This window comes from Chenopodium album, chromosome 14, assembly GCF_948465745.1.
Source record: "Chenopodium album chromosome 14, dcCheAlbu1.1, whole genome shotgun sequence".
NCBI lineage: Eukaryota > Viridiplantae > Streptophyta > Magnoliopsida > Caryophyllales > Amaranthaceae > Chenopodium > Chenopodium album.
Window position 1 is genome coordinate 41,617,883 of NC_137847.1, and position 13,733 is coordinate 41,631,615.

Sequence of the window (13,733 nt, forward strand, 5' to 3'; positions counted from 1 at the left end):
ATATCATCTTTAACCTTATTAACATTCGTATGAATTGAATTGAATGTCATTTTCAATCTAACCCTTTATCTTCATTCTAAAACCTTCATCTTCAACCAAAACATCCATGGTCCTTCATCGATCTACAAATGTTAGATCTAAATTGTGGCTGATTTATTATGAATGTAAAAGTAATATAAATTATTACAAAAATATCTTAATATGCTTCTCTGTAGTAGCGTACGTATCTGATCAACGGGTCAAATCATCTAACAAAATCACATGTCATTTAGCAGCTGATAAGAGCAACTGTACTATCAACTAATTATTCAATAAAATGAACATCAACTAGTCTTAATCCTTTAATAATTGATTTTTTAAACAAACTTAAACATTTTGAAATGACGTATATCCTTTAATATCTTAAAATGCTTTTCCGTAGTAGCGTACGTTGCGTGGATTTCCTTATCACAATAACGTGCTATAAGTATGGTAGCAACAACATGCAATCCAAGACCACTAATCTCATCTTCAATATCACAGAGTTGTAAGACTAACACTTCTCACGCAATCAATTCCCAAAATGTTACGAATTATAATTTTTGTTATTTTTATGGTTTGCGCTGTTTTGGAAACAGCGCAAACCAAAAGTGCCATGTTACTTCATTTTCGGGGACTCGTTGTCCGATGTTGGAAACAACAATAACCTCAAGACAATGGCTAAAGCAAACTACACGCCGTATGGGGTTGATTTTCCTGGCGGCGTACCAACTGGCAAGTTTACCAATAATCGGACTATTGAGAATTATATCTGTAAGTATACCTCATTTTATCAGTTACCGGAAGGTAAACCTCGTTGAAATGTTGTCTGTGCTTTGAACAACCTGTTACTATTAAATATGAATAAACAAAAAAATCACACAAGTATATTAAAGGATGGATTTATAGCTCAAAATTATAATCACTAGCATGCAAATCTTGTGACAAAATATATTTAATTTTTCACAATACTTGAACAATATTTTCTCTAAGCTTTGGCATAATTTGTTATACCCATTATAAAATTTCATACATCCATTATAGTAGTATTAAGCTATTGTAAAGAATATTGTAAAGGATGTACAAAATACATTGGATGAAGTGTATATGTTACTTGTAGTCTTCTGTGGCGTGGATATGATATAAATAAATTATACATTATACATTATAATATTGATAAAGGACCTACACTTTTTGTCAAATGAAACTCGAAGTTGAGTATCTAAATTTGAAAATTTTACAGTAATCATTTGAAATATGACTACCATAATATTTCCATGGTTATAAAGTTTATAATTGATATATTTTTTTCAGATAATTAATTAGATTACTTTACTTTAGGTATAAAATAGTATTATCAACATTTTTTTTATTTATCAATTTTTTAGTTACATTTAGGGCTTGTTCACATTTACTAAACTAAACTTAACTGATTGGAGCTAAACTGAATTGATTGGAGTTCAACTGAACTGAACTGAACTAAGCTGAACTGAATATTTTATGAGAGAGGGAAATTAGGAGCTGAACTGAACTGAACTGATTGGAGCTGAAATGAACTGAACTGAACTGAAATTAAGTAAATATGAACATGCCCTTATATAATTTTTATTCTTATTTTATAGTTTCTCGAGAAAAAATTATTTAATGTTGAATTGAAAATTTCAAAAAATATATTTGAATTGTAGATATAATAAGACTAATTGTGACCATTTTATAAGGTGAAAAAACAAATCAATTATATTATATATCACTAAAATAATGTGGTAGTGATTATCAAACGGATACTGTAAAATAACTTTCTTTTGGAGTTATTGGTATCTTTTGCAAAAAATATTCTCTCTCCTAAAAGCCTCCATCAATTCTCACCATTAAAGATGGTCTAAGAGCCGTAATCTTCTCCCATATGGAAAGAAAATTGTTTAGGACCTATATCATATGGGCTTGGTCATGGCTATGCTAGGGGTTAATCATAGACTTAATCTATATCATGGAAGCTTAGTCCAATTTTAGTATATAATTTTTCCTTTTTTGTTAGTTTTGCTATTCTGTATGGTAATTTTCTTAACAGCAGAATATTCAAATGTGTTGATTTTACAGCTACATATCTGGGATTCGACAAGTCTATAGCACCGTATAGAGATCTAATGGGTCAAGATATATTGAGAGGTGTTAATTTCGCATCCGGATCTGCTGGAATTCTCATGGAAACTGGATAACAAGTGGTATGATATTATTTCTACTTGTTTAATTCATATATTTTTATTTTCTAAATTGACAATGATATTGTACTATAATAACTAGCTTCTCAAAAAAATTATCGCACTAATAACAAACCACAAACTCTCAAGTACATATGACAAGCTAGGAAATAGTTGATCAATAAATAATTAAAGATTGATTTTAAATTCTTACTAGTATTAATTAAATATATACATGACATAAGCTTGCATTTTCTACTAGACCTATATAATCATTTGTATTAATCATAAAATTTTATCACAGGGTGATCGGATATGGTTGGATCGACAATTACGAAATTATATGATGACCGTCTTAAGGCTCCAATTTATGGTTTTTGGACCAGTTTCAAACTACTTGAACAAGTGCTTGTACACTGTGGATATTGGTGGCAATGACTACATTAATAATTACTTCTTGCCGCAATATTATCCTTCACAGAGGCTCTTCACCCTTGATCAGTATACTGATCTACTAATTTCTCGATATAGATCACGATTACGGGTATTTTCTTTGTTGATACCTCCCTAATCTATTTATTTTTTGAAGCAATGAAGTTGACTAGCGTCGATAATGTCTACTTAATTTTGGTTTTATTTTTCTTGTGTTAGGCACTATACAATACTGGTGCTAGAATGATAGCAATTTTCGGTTTGGGTAATATTGGTTGCATTCCGTCTCAAATTATTAGAAACAATGCAACTGACTGTGTAGATGAAATCAACCAAGCAGCGAATATGTTTAATACAAAGCTTGAATCGCTTGTGGAAGAATTGAATGCAGGGCTCCCTGGGGCTAAATTTACGCTAATTGGTGTCTCCGCCCTGCAAACCTTAAGCCCCCTTCCCGAAGGTACGTCATTTAACAATTTAACATGTGCATTAAACTAGTTTTTTTTTTTTTTTTTTTTGGTGCTGATGTGCATAAAAATAGTTAACACTGTTAAAAATCTTTTAGTTGAGTTAGTCATTTTACGATATCAAGAGTCGGCATGAGTAGGGATGTCAATGGAGTGGGGCAGGGCGGATGTTGGCCTTCCCATCCCCATCCCTACCTAAAATTTTCACCCCCATCCTCATCCCCATCCCCGCGATAAGTCTAAAATTCACCCCTATCCCCGCCCCGGCGGGTACAATTCCAAAATCATTCCCGCCCCACCCCACTTGAATATCCATCCCCACTTAATCCCCACCTAAGACCCGCCTAATCTCAATTGACAATCCAACATAGCAAAAAAAAAAAAAAAATGATTGTTAATATTACACACTTTTTTAGCTATAATATTAGTGTATTACAAATTATTATATCTAGTATTTCATTTTACATCATTTTTTTTATAAAATAATATAACAGTATATAATTTTGTTTTTAAAAATATATAAATGTGGGTTGAGGTGGGGATGAGACGGGTACGTGGTGGGGCGGGGCGGGAATGTGGCGGATACAACGTAAAATCCACTTCCGCCCCATCACCCATGGCGAATATGATTTTTATCCCCATCTTCGCCCCACCACCCGCCAAACCAAGACCCATCCCCGCTAGAGCTGTCAAAAGCTGACCCGAACCCGATTATTAACCGACCCATCTGAACCCGAAAAAATAGTGACCCAAATCCGACTTAATCCGACTTGACCCGACTTGAAACCAACCCTAGGCCCGAGTTGACCCGAGTATGTGAGACCCGAACTTGAACATGAACTGACCTGGAGATGACCCGACCCGAATGTAACCCGTAAATTATTGACCTGAACCGAACACGACATGAACCGAAATCGACCCAAATCCGTTTTAACCTGTCAAAACCCGAATTTAACCAGACTTGCGACTAACCCGACCTGAATTCAACCCGACCCGTTCCTAACCCGACCCGAAATTAACCCGACCTATTATGTTTCCATATATATTATAGTCAAAGGAAATAATTAGCTTGATAAAAATGATAATTATCTATTTATAGTTAGTTGAACCCGAATATGACCCGACTTGGAAATGACGTGACCTGATTATAACCTGCAAATTATTGACTTGAACATAACCCGACTTGAACTCGAGAATGACCCGACTTGAAAATGACCCAACCTGACTATAACCCGCAAATTATTGACTTGAACCAAATCTGACTTGAACTCGAGAATGAACTAACTTGAAAATGACCCGACCTAATTATAATCCGCAAATTATTGACTTGAACCGAACCCGACTCAAACCCGAGAATGACCTGACCTGATTCTAACCCTCAAATTATTGACTTGAACCGAACCCAACTCGAACCCGAGAATTACCCTAACCCATTTTAACCCGTAAAAACTCGAATTAAACCCGACCCAAATGTAAACCGACCTGTTATTAACCCGACCTATACCCGACCCAAACTCGATAAGATGTATGACCCGACGTGACCTGACTCAAGCATGATCCAACCCGACCCGTGAAGGAGTTATGTCTTCGATAAGTGCAATTACTAGATATATCATAGGATCACAGTTATGGAGATAATAAGTTCATACTATAAGGTTGCCAATGTCTGTTGCTAGATTTGACATTTGGACTTTGGGCTTGTCAAATGGTCCAAAGCCTTATAGGATGGATCCTACAAGGTCACACACTAGAGTATTGGGTTAAACAAGTTGAAGGCCCATTATTGGGCCTCATGAGTATATGACACATCTTATGTTTGGGCTTGGAATGTAAGTAGAGTTCAATTAGGATTTGGACATGGTTTTATTTCTAGATATGATCTATAAATATAAACCATACCTAGGGTTGCATCATATAACAATTTGACACACTGTGAAATTGTCAGACAAGCAACCAAGAGATCCCGAACCCTAATTCTCTCTCTCACTTTCGGCCCTCCCCTTCTCCTCCCTAGATCCGTGCGTCTCCCCTCCATTGGTGGTGCGTGTGGTGGTGCGTGGGTGGTGTTGCGGTGTGCTCGTGACTCTAATCTCCGTTGAAGGTTGATTGAAGCGTTCGATCACGACTAACTAGCATTAGTGGAGGTTTTAATCCGTGCTCGTGGACTAAGTAGAGGAATCACACGTGGGGTTCTTTATCTCCCTATTGTTCTTGCTCGATCATCGTGGAATCACGCTTCAAAGGTATAATTCTTACTTCTTTATGTGTTATGCATGAGATCCTTGGTTTGGTGCTATATGAATATGATTCATGTTAATTCCGCATTTAGTACCTATAATCTCCTACAGTGGTATCAGTTAGCCTCTTGCATCTACATATATTGAGTAATAATTCTTTGATAATCCACAATTTTAATTCAATTAGGAGGGAGAATAATTTAATTATGAGTCAATTGTTATATTAAATGTGATTTAACAATATAGAATCATTAAAGGTGTTTAATTTGCTCCATATTAGCCATCACTTGATCCGAATTTTGCCCCAAAATATTCGAAAAAATTCGAACCCCTAAACCCTAATTTTCGAAAATTTCGAAATATTGAACCCTAATTTGTGAAATTTTGTGTTTAATTTTGATTTATTTCGATGGTAATATGTTTAAGGAATTTAATCTATTTGATTACATGTTAAAATTATGAATTTTTTCATGGTCAAATTATTTAATTTAAATGTTAAATTAAATTGGGGATTAATTTCATCAAGAACCCTAATTTCAAAATTGAATATGATTTAATTTTGGGATTAATAGGACCACATAAAGTTTAATTGATTTTTACAAAATATGTTTTGTTTTAATTAATTAAAATAAAAAAAATAAATAAATAAAAAAAAGGGGGGTAACAGCAGCAGCACCGCGGCTGGGTGGCGCTGCCACGGTGGTGCCGCTGCTGGTGGTCCAGGAGGGAGGGGGCGGGGCTGGGTCAGGCAGCAAGGAGCAGCGCAGCAGTGCCGCAGCCTTGCGTGTGCTGCTGCTGCTGCTGTTCCTGCGTTACTGCAGGGGCAGCAGCCACCGTGGCCGGCTCCGGCTGGCCACACCACGGTGGCTGGCGGTTTTTTCAAAAAAAATTTTTATTTTTATTTTTAGATAAAATCAGATTTCAAAAATTTTAAAAGATAAGTTTAAATGTTGAAAAGATAATTAACAAAATTAAAGTTGTTATTTTTGTTAAGTTTGGATAATTATGGAGCAAAAGATTCTATAAGGATAATAATTGATTAAATAATGTGATTATCTCATAATTATTTATGGATAATAATTGATTTAAAATATGTGATTGGCAAGTAATTAGGATAGAATTCCTAAATTAGTTAGGATAATCATGGAAAATAAATATGATTTATATTCCATATTTTCAAATAAGATTTGATTGTATCTCATACCTAAATTAAAATATATGATATTTTATAATTGGTCATGATTAATATATAATATTATCTAATTACAGTAATTAATTAAAATATGAGATATTTATAGCCATGTTTCCTTTATTATAGACATTCGATGTTGTAGTTTAGGAAAGCATGATGAGTGATTTATTATATGGCACTTTATAATATATGATATTGTTTATTGCTATATATAGACTAGTATGGCCCATAGATTCTAAAATACGATCTGCGCATCGTGATGTATTTTTGTAATCTAAATACGGTCTGCGTACCGTTGAGTATTTTTGTAATTTATTTTATTTTATTTAAGAAGTAGATAGAATAGAATAAAATTACAGGTTGCAATTGATCCAAAAGCCAATGAAGTGAAGGCCCAATGGAGCAAGATGGATGAGATCCATGAAGATCCAAGTGGGAGCATTTTACTTTATTAGTTTTTCTCTTAGGATTAAGGGGCCATACTATGTCATGTTTTATTGCATTAGTAGATTATGCATGTTTAGGTTTATTTATGTTGCTTGATGATGCGCTAGAGTTCACTATACAATCACAACATAATAAATCTAGATCCCAGAAATATTGATACAGCTTTCCCAATTAAAAACCCGACGAAAACCTTGATCGTTTGTGATGGGTCGGCCTCAGCAGAGCATCATAATATATCTTGGGGAAGTGGGGGTAGGACCGCATAACTACACTTTTAATTGGTTATATTCAACAAGGTTACCTAAAGATCAGTTTAGAACCTTGAAGCTAAGAGTAATAATTAAACATGTGATGGATTAATTATTCAACCAAGAATTACAAAGAGTTGTAATCAGTAAAGAGTTTACTCACCTTGAAAATGTAATGGTTGATGGCAGGGCCTCAGTCCGGTTAATTATTGCACAAATAAAGGATCTTGGAATCATTTTATTCAATAGGGATCATTTAAATATTGAATAAAATGCTTTAAAGTTACCAATAAATTCTAAATTACTTATGGTACTTTAAATTTATTAAACATAATTATTGAATTTTGCCTCGTTTTGTTTTTGTTTGTAGATGAATAACTTATATGACAACACAAATTTACCAATGAAACTCAATTTAAGGCTTAATCTCAGAAACTACAGGCAATGGGAGGGCGAATTGAGAAATGTTCTCACAAGCTTCAAGCTTGATGCTCGCCTATATGTACCCGTTGAGAACAAGTGTGCTCCTGGTCAGGACCCTGAAATGCATGCAAAATTAGTTTTGGATGCAATAAAGGTCAAGAACCTTATACTGGAATCTATTCCAAACTGTTGGTATAATAGGTTCAGACGGTATGAGGTGACCAACTTATATCAATGTCTTCGTGCTATCTGTAGGGGTGGCATGGGGGCATTGGGTAGCGGAGGTGTCAACGATCCAAATGTAAGAGAGATCGTTAACTCGATCCCTCAGATTTACTATTCCTGGGCTGACAGTTTAAGGTATGAGACTTACCGGATTCATGGTAAGATAATGGCAAAGAAACTCTTGCCTGGTCAGTCTGTGAGGAACCATGTTAATGAATTGGTTGATATGATCAACCAAATGGATGTCCTCGGGAAACCGATCGATGATGATTCTGCACGTGATATTATTTTGTTCTCGCTCCATGCTGGTTTTGACATTGTGAGACTTTCTCATAATGATGAGGGATCATCAGCGAATTTGATCAACATCTTACTTAACCATGCTGAGGAGTACCTGATAAGGAGAGATTGCCAGTGCTTCTATTGTGGTGGATGGCAAGTCCATACACCAGGGTGTCCCCATTATGCACCAGTGAAAACAGAAGGTAAGGTGTTACTTGATGTTTTTGTTGTAGAAATTAATCTTACTTCATCTTCCACTTGGGTATTCGATACCGGTTGTGGTGCTCATATCGTCAATGACGTGCAGGGCTTGAAAGGAAGTAGGAAGCTAGATCCAGGAGAAGTAACACTTCGAGTAGGAAATGGAGCAAAAGTTGCTGCACTTGCTATTAGGAGTTATCATTTGAGACTACCTTCTGGATTAATTTTAGTACTTAATAACTGTTATTTCGTTCCCAGCATTACTAAAAACATTATTTCAGTTCCAGTCTTAGATACTGAAGGTTTTTCATTTGAAATAAGAGACAAACATTGTTTTATTTCGAAAGAAAACATGTTATATGCTAATGCTAAGTTAATTAATGGTTTGTATGTTTTAGAATATACACCTCATATCTACAACATAGATCATAAAAAGCAGAAAACAGATGGTTCAAACCCAACTTACCTATGGCATTGTAGGCTTGGACATATTAACCAAAAGCGCATCCAGAAATTACATAAGGATGGACTCCTTTCTTCTTTTGATTATGAATCATTTGAAAACTGTGAGTCATGCTTGCTTGGGAAAATGACTAAGTCACCCTTTACGGGTATAGGTGAAAGAGCTAGTGACCTTTTGGGGCTCATACATACAGATGTGTGTGGACCAATGAGTTCAAAAGCTAGGGGTGGATTTAGCTACTTCATTACTTTTACTGATGATTTAAGTAGATATGGTTACATTTACTTAATGAAGCACAAGTCGGAAGCCTTTGAAAAGTTCAAAGAATTCCAGAATGAAGTACAAAACCAACTTGGGAAGACAATTAAGGCACTACGATCTGATCGTGGTGGCGAATACTTAACCCAAGAATTTGATGAACATCTGATTAATTGTGGAATACTTTCACAATTAACCCCTCCAGGGACACCTCAATTAAATGGAGTGTCAGAAAGGAGAAATAGGACTCTGCTTGATATGGTTAGGTCCATGATGAGCTTTACTGATCTTCACATATCATTCTGGGGATATGCATTACAAGCAGCTGCAAGAATACTAAACAGAAGCCCATCCAAAGCTGTAGAAAAGACTCCATATGAGATATGGAATGGAAGAGCTCCAAAGTTGTCTTTTCTCAAGATTTGGGGATGTGAAGCCTATGTAAAACGTTTACAAGGCGATAAACTACACCCTAAATCAGACAAGTGTTTCTTTGTGGGCTACCCCAAAGAAACAAAAGGGTATTACTTCTACAATCGCGAAGATGACAAAGTGTTTGTTGCTCGTGATAGTGTCTTTCTAGAAAAGGAATTTCTATCTAGAAAGCCAAGTGGGAGTAAAGTGGTTCTCAAAGAAATTCGAGACGAGCAACAAATGGATGTGGATAACACCACATCAGAGACGAGGGCGCATGAAACGATTAATCATGCGTCGGAGCAAGCTAATTCCACCAGCGAGACTCCTATCGTCCCACTTGAATCTAATTCATGCGAAAATCTTCAAGGAGTTGGAGAGAAAATTTCTACTGTTGCTCCTACCCCACGTAGGTCTGCCAGAATCAGAAACAAACAGTTTGTCGATGTTCTGTTAACTGAGGATTCTGAAATCTTCTTATTGGAGAATGAGGAACCCACAACCTACAAGCAAGCTTTGATGAGCCCCAACTCAGATAAATGGCTTGAAGCCATGAAATCCGAAATGGAATCAATGTCTGAAAATAAAGTGTGGACCCTAGATGACTTGCCTAATGGGGTAAAACCCATTGGTTGCAAATGGGTCTACAAGATTAAAACAGACAAGGATGGAAATGCCTACATCCATAAAGCAAGACTAGTTGCAAAAGGGTTCAGACAGATTCATGGTATTGACTATGATGAAACTTTTTCCCCAGTAGCAATGCTTAAGTCCATTCGGATTCTTCTAGCGATTGCCGCATTTTTCGATTACGAAATATGGCAGATGGATGTCAAAACCGCATTCTTGAATGGGTTCTTGAAGGAGGAAGTATATATGACACAACCTGAGGGTTTTGAAGATCCAGAAAATCCTAGTAAGGTATGCAAGCTTGAGAAATCCATTTATGGATTAAAGCAGGCATCCAGGAGTTGGAATCTTCGTTTTGATGAAGCGATCAAAAGGTTTGATTTTGTCAAAAGTGAAGAGGAACCTTGTGTATACAAGAAGTTTAGTGGGAGCAGCATAGTTTTCTTAGTCTTGTATGTGGATGACATACTTCTCATGGGAAATGACATACCAATGCTTGAGTCAGTCAAGGAATGGTTGAAGAGTTGTTTTTCCATGAAAGACTTAGGAGAAGCCGAATACATATTGGGGATCAAAATCCATCGAGACAGGTCTCGAAGGATGATTGGATTAAGTCAAGAGACTTATATTGATAAGGTTCTTGATAGATTTTCCATGAAAGACTCTAAGAGAGGATTTCTCCCCATGTCTCATGGCATCACTCTCAGTAAATCTCAGTGCCCTAAAACGGCGGAGGAGATGAGACGAGTAAGTGATAAACCTTATGCTTCGGCAATAGGATCAATCATGTATGCCATGATTTGTACAAGGCCGGATGTTGCATATGCTCTAAGCATGTGTAGCAGGTTTCAGGCAAATCCAGGAGAAGCACACTGGACAGCTGCCAAGAACATCCTTAAGTACTTGAGAAGGACTAAAGAAATGTTTCTAGTGTATGGTGGCGAAAAGGAATTGGTTGTCACAGGTTATACGGATGCGAGTTTCCAAACAGACAGAGATGACTTTAGATCTCAATCTGGATACATTTTCTGTCTGAATGGAGGAGCAGTGAGCTGGAAGAGTTCGAAGCAAAGCACTGTCGCAGACTCTACAACAGAATCAGAGTACTTGGCTGCTGTTGAAGCAGCTAAAGAAGCAGTTTGGATAAAGAAGTTCCTGATTGAGCTGGACATTGTACCAAGTGCTCAAAAGGGAATCGAGTTGTTTTGTGACAATAATGGTGCTATTGCTCAATCGAAAGAAGCTAGGTCACATTTCAAATCCAAGCATGTAGAGAGGAAGTATTACCTCATTCGAGAGATCGTTGACAGAGGAGATGTCAAGATGTGCAAAATTCACACGGATAAAAATATCGCTGATCCACTTACTAAACCCCTTCCAACTCCAAAGCATGAGAAACATGCTAATGAAGCTGGATTGAGGCGAATGATGTAATTAAAAGTTGTATTTTGTTTTGAGAAAATAAATTACATATGTAATACATTCATTTGCAGAATTATGTTTAATCAGAAATTCTATTATTTCTCTTATTTAATTATGGTTTTAATATTAAATAAAATGTCCAAAATAATTATGGATTGATGGGCTCATCAGGTTATCTATCAGATAGAGACCTGGTGTATGAAACCCCACAGGTGAACAAAATCCACATATTATTTGAGTTCCTAGTTCGAAATCATTAAAGCGGACATAAATGATTTCAATGAATGGACTAGCATGTAAGATTGATTGGATAGCTCGGTTTCATGGGCTATGGGAGCATAGTGATTAGGCTCGGTCAATCACATGGATATGCATGAATGATGCAGGATCGAACTATAGACCTACTTTGAAGTTCAAGTATAGAACTTCCGGATATATTAGTGGATTCCTTTGACATGAGTGGAACACTGATTCTATTCAATGATTGTTTTGACTGTGGTACATTCAAACGTCTTACCTTAACCGGAGATTATAAAGGATGTTTCCCGGTCACTTCATGAATTGAGTGGGAACTTTTGTTGCCACAAGATTGGATTGAGTCTACCTATTTAATTGGGAATGTGTCTTGGCCCCTTGAAGAGGGAGAATTCAGAAAATGCATGGCCGTGCTCAAATGGATTACATTGTAACCATTTGTTTTGTAATTCTAACTCAGTTTTCAAGAAAGATTTGTAGACTAATATGATCATGACATGAGATGCAATCATATTATCAAATCGACACACATTGACTTAAGGAATTTGAATATTGTGCACTTGTCTCAGACAAGTGGGAGATTGAAGGAGTTATGTCTTCGATAAGTGCAATTACTAGATATATCATAGGATCACAGTTATGGAGATAATAAGTTCATACTATAAGGTTGCCAATGTCTGTTGCTAGATTTGACATTTGGACTTTGGGCTTGTCAAATGGTCCAAAGCCTTATAGGATGGATCCTACAAGGTCACACACTAGAGTATTGGGTTAAACAAGTTGAAGGCCCATTATTGGGCCTCATGAGTATATGACACATCTTATGTTTGGGCTTGGAATGTAAGTAGAGTTCAATTAGGATTTGGACATGGTTTTATTTCTAGATATGATCTATAAATATAAACCATACCTAGGGTTGCATCATATAACAATTTGACACACTGTGAAATTGTCAGACAAGCAACCAAGAGATCCCGAACCCTAATTCTCTCTCTCACTTTCGGCCCTCCCCTTCTCCTCCCTAGATCCGTGCGTCTCCCCTCCATTGGTGGTGCGTGTGGTGGTGCGTGGGTGGTGTTGCGGTGTGCTCGTGACTCTAATCTCCGTTGAAGGTTGATTGAAGCGTTCGATCACGACTAACTAGCATTAGTGGAGGTTTTAATCCGTGCTCGTGGACTAAGTAGAGGAATCACACGTGGGGTTCTTTATCTCCCTATTGTTCTTGCTCGATCATCGTGGAATCACGCTTCAAAGGTATAATTCTTACTTCTTTATGTGTTATGCATGAGATCCTTGGTTTGGTGCTATATGAATATGATTCATGTTAATTCCGCATTTAGTACCTATAATCTCCTACAATGAGGATGTCCCATGATGCATCCACGGTTCAAGCCCAACGGGCTATCGTGTGAGAAGGCGTGATAAAGTATAAAACATATTCCTGGGCGTCAATTATGATCGATTTAAGTTTTTAGTTGAGTTGGTCTTTTAACAGTCACGTTATTAGTTCAAACTACACTAGAACAATATAACTTCTATATATTTGATACAAAATCATTTTGCTAAATAATGCAGGTATTAATTCAAACTCGACTTGTTGCACATTAAGGAGTGATTTCCAGTGCGAGCCTTATAGTACACCATGTGCCAATCGGGATTTGTATGCATTCTTCGACGGATTTCATCCAACTGATGTTGTAAATGGAGGAGTAGCAGAAGCTGCATATAGTTCTCCAGATCGCCGGATCGCTAATCCGATGAACATCAATGAATTAACTAGCGGTCAGCAGGGCAAAGCGACGTACTGATATTAGTGACACTAATATTATTGTTGCTCCAAATATACAGTTCTATTAATCAACATTCATATTTGTTTTTGAATAATCCCACTTTTTTTTACTACCTCTGTTTTTTTAGTTGA

At 36.5% G+C, this 13,733-nt stretch overlaps 1 pseudogene; it reads left to right on the forward strand.

The window, feature by feature from the left end:
• Nucleotides 1-468: 468 nt before the first annotated feature.
• LOC145578072 (GDSL esterase/lipase At1g29660-like) lies at nucleotides 469-13,620 on the forward strand (annotated as a pseudogene).
• The last annotated feature ends 113 nt before the right edge of the window (nucleotides 13,621-13,733 follow it).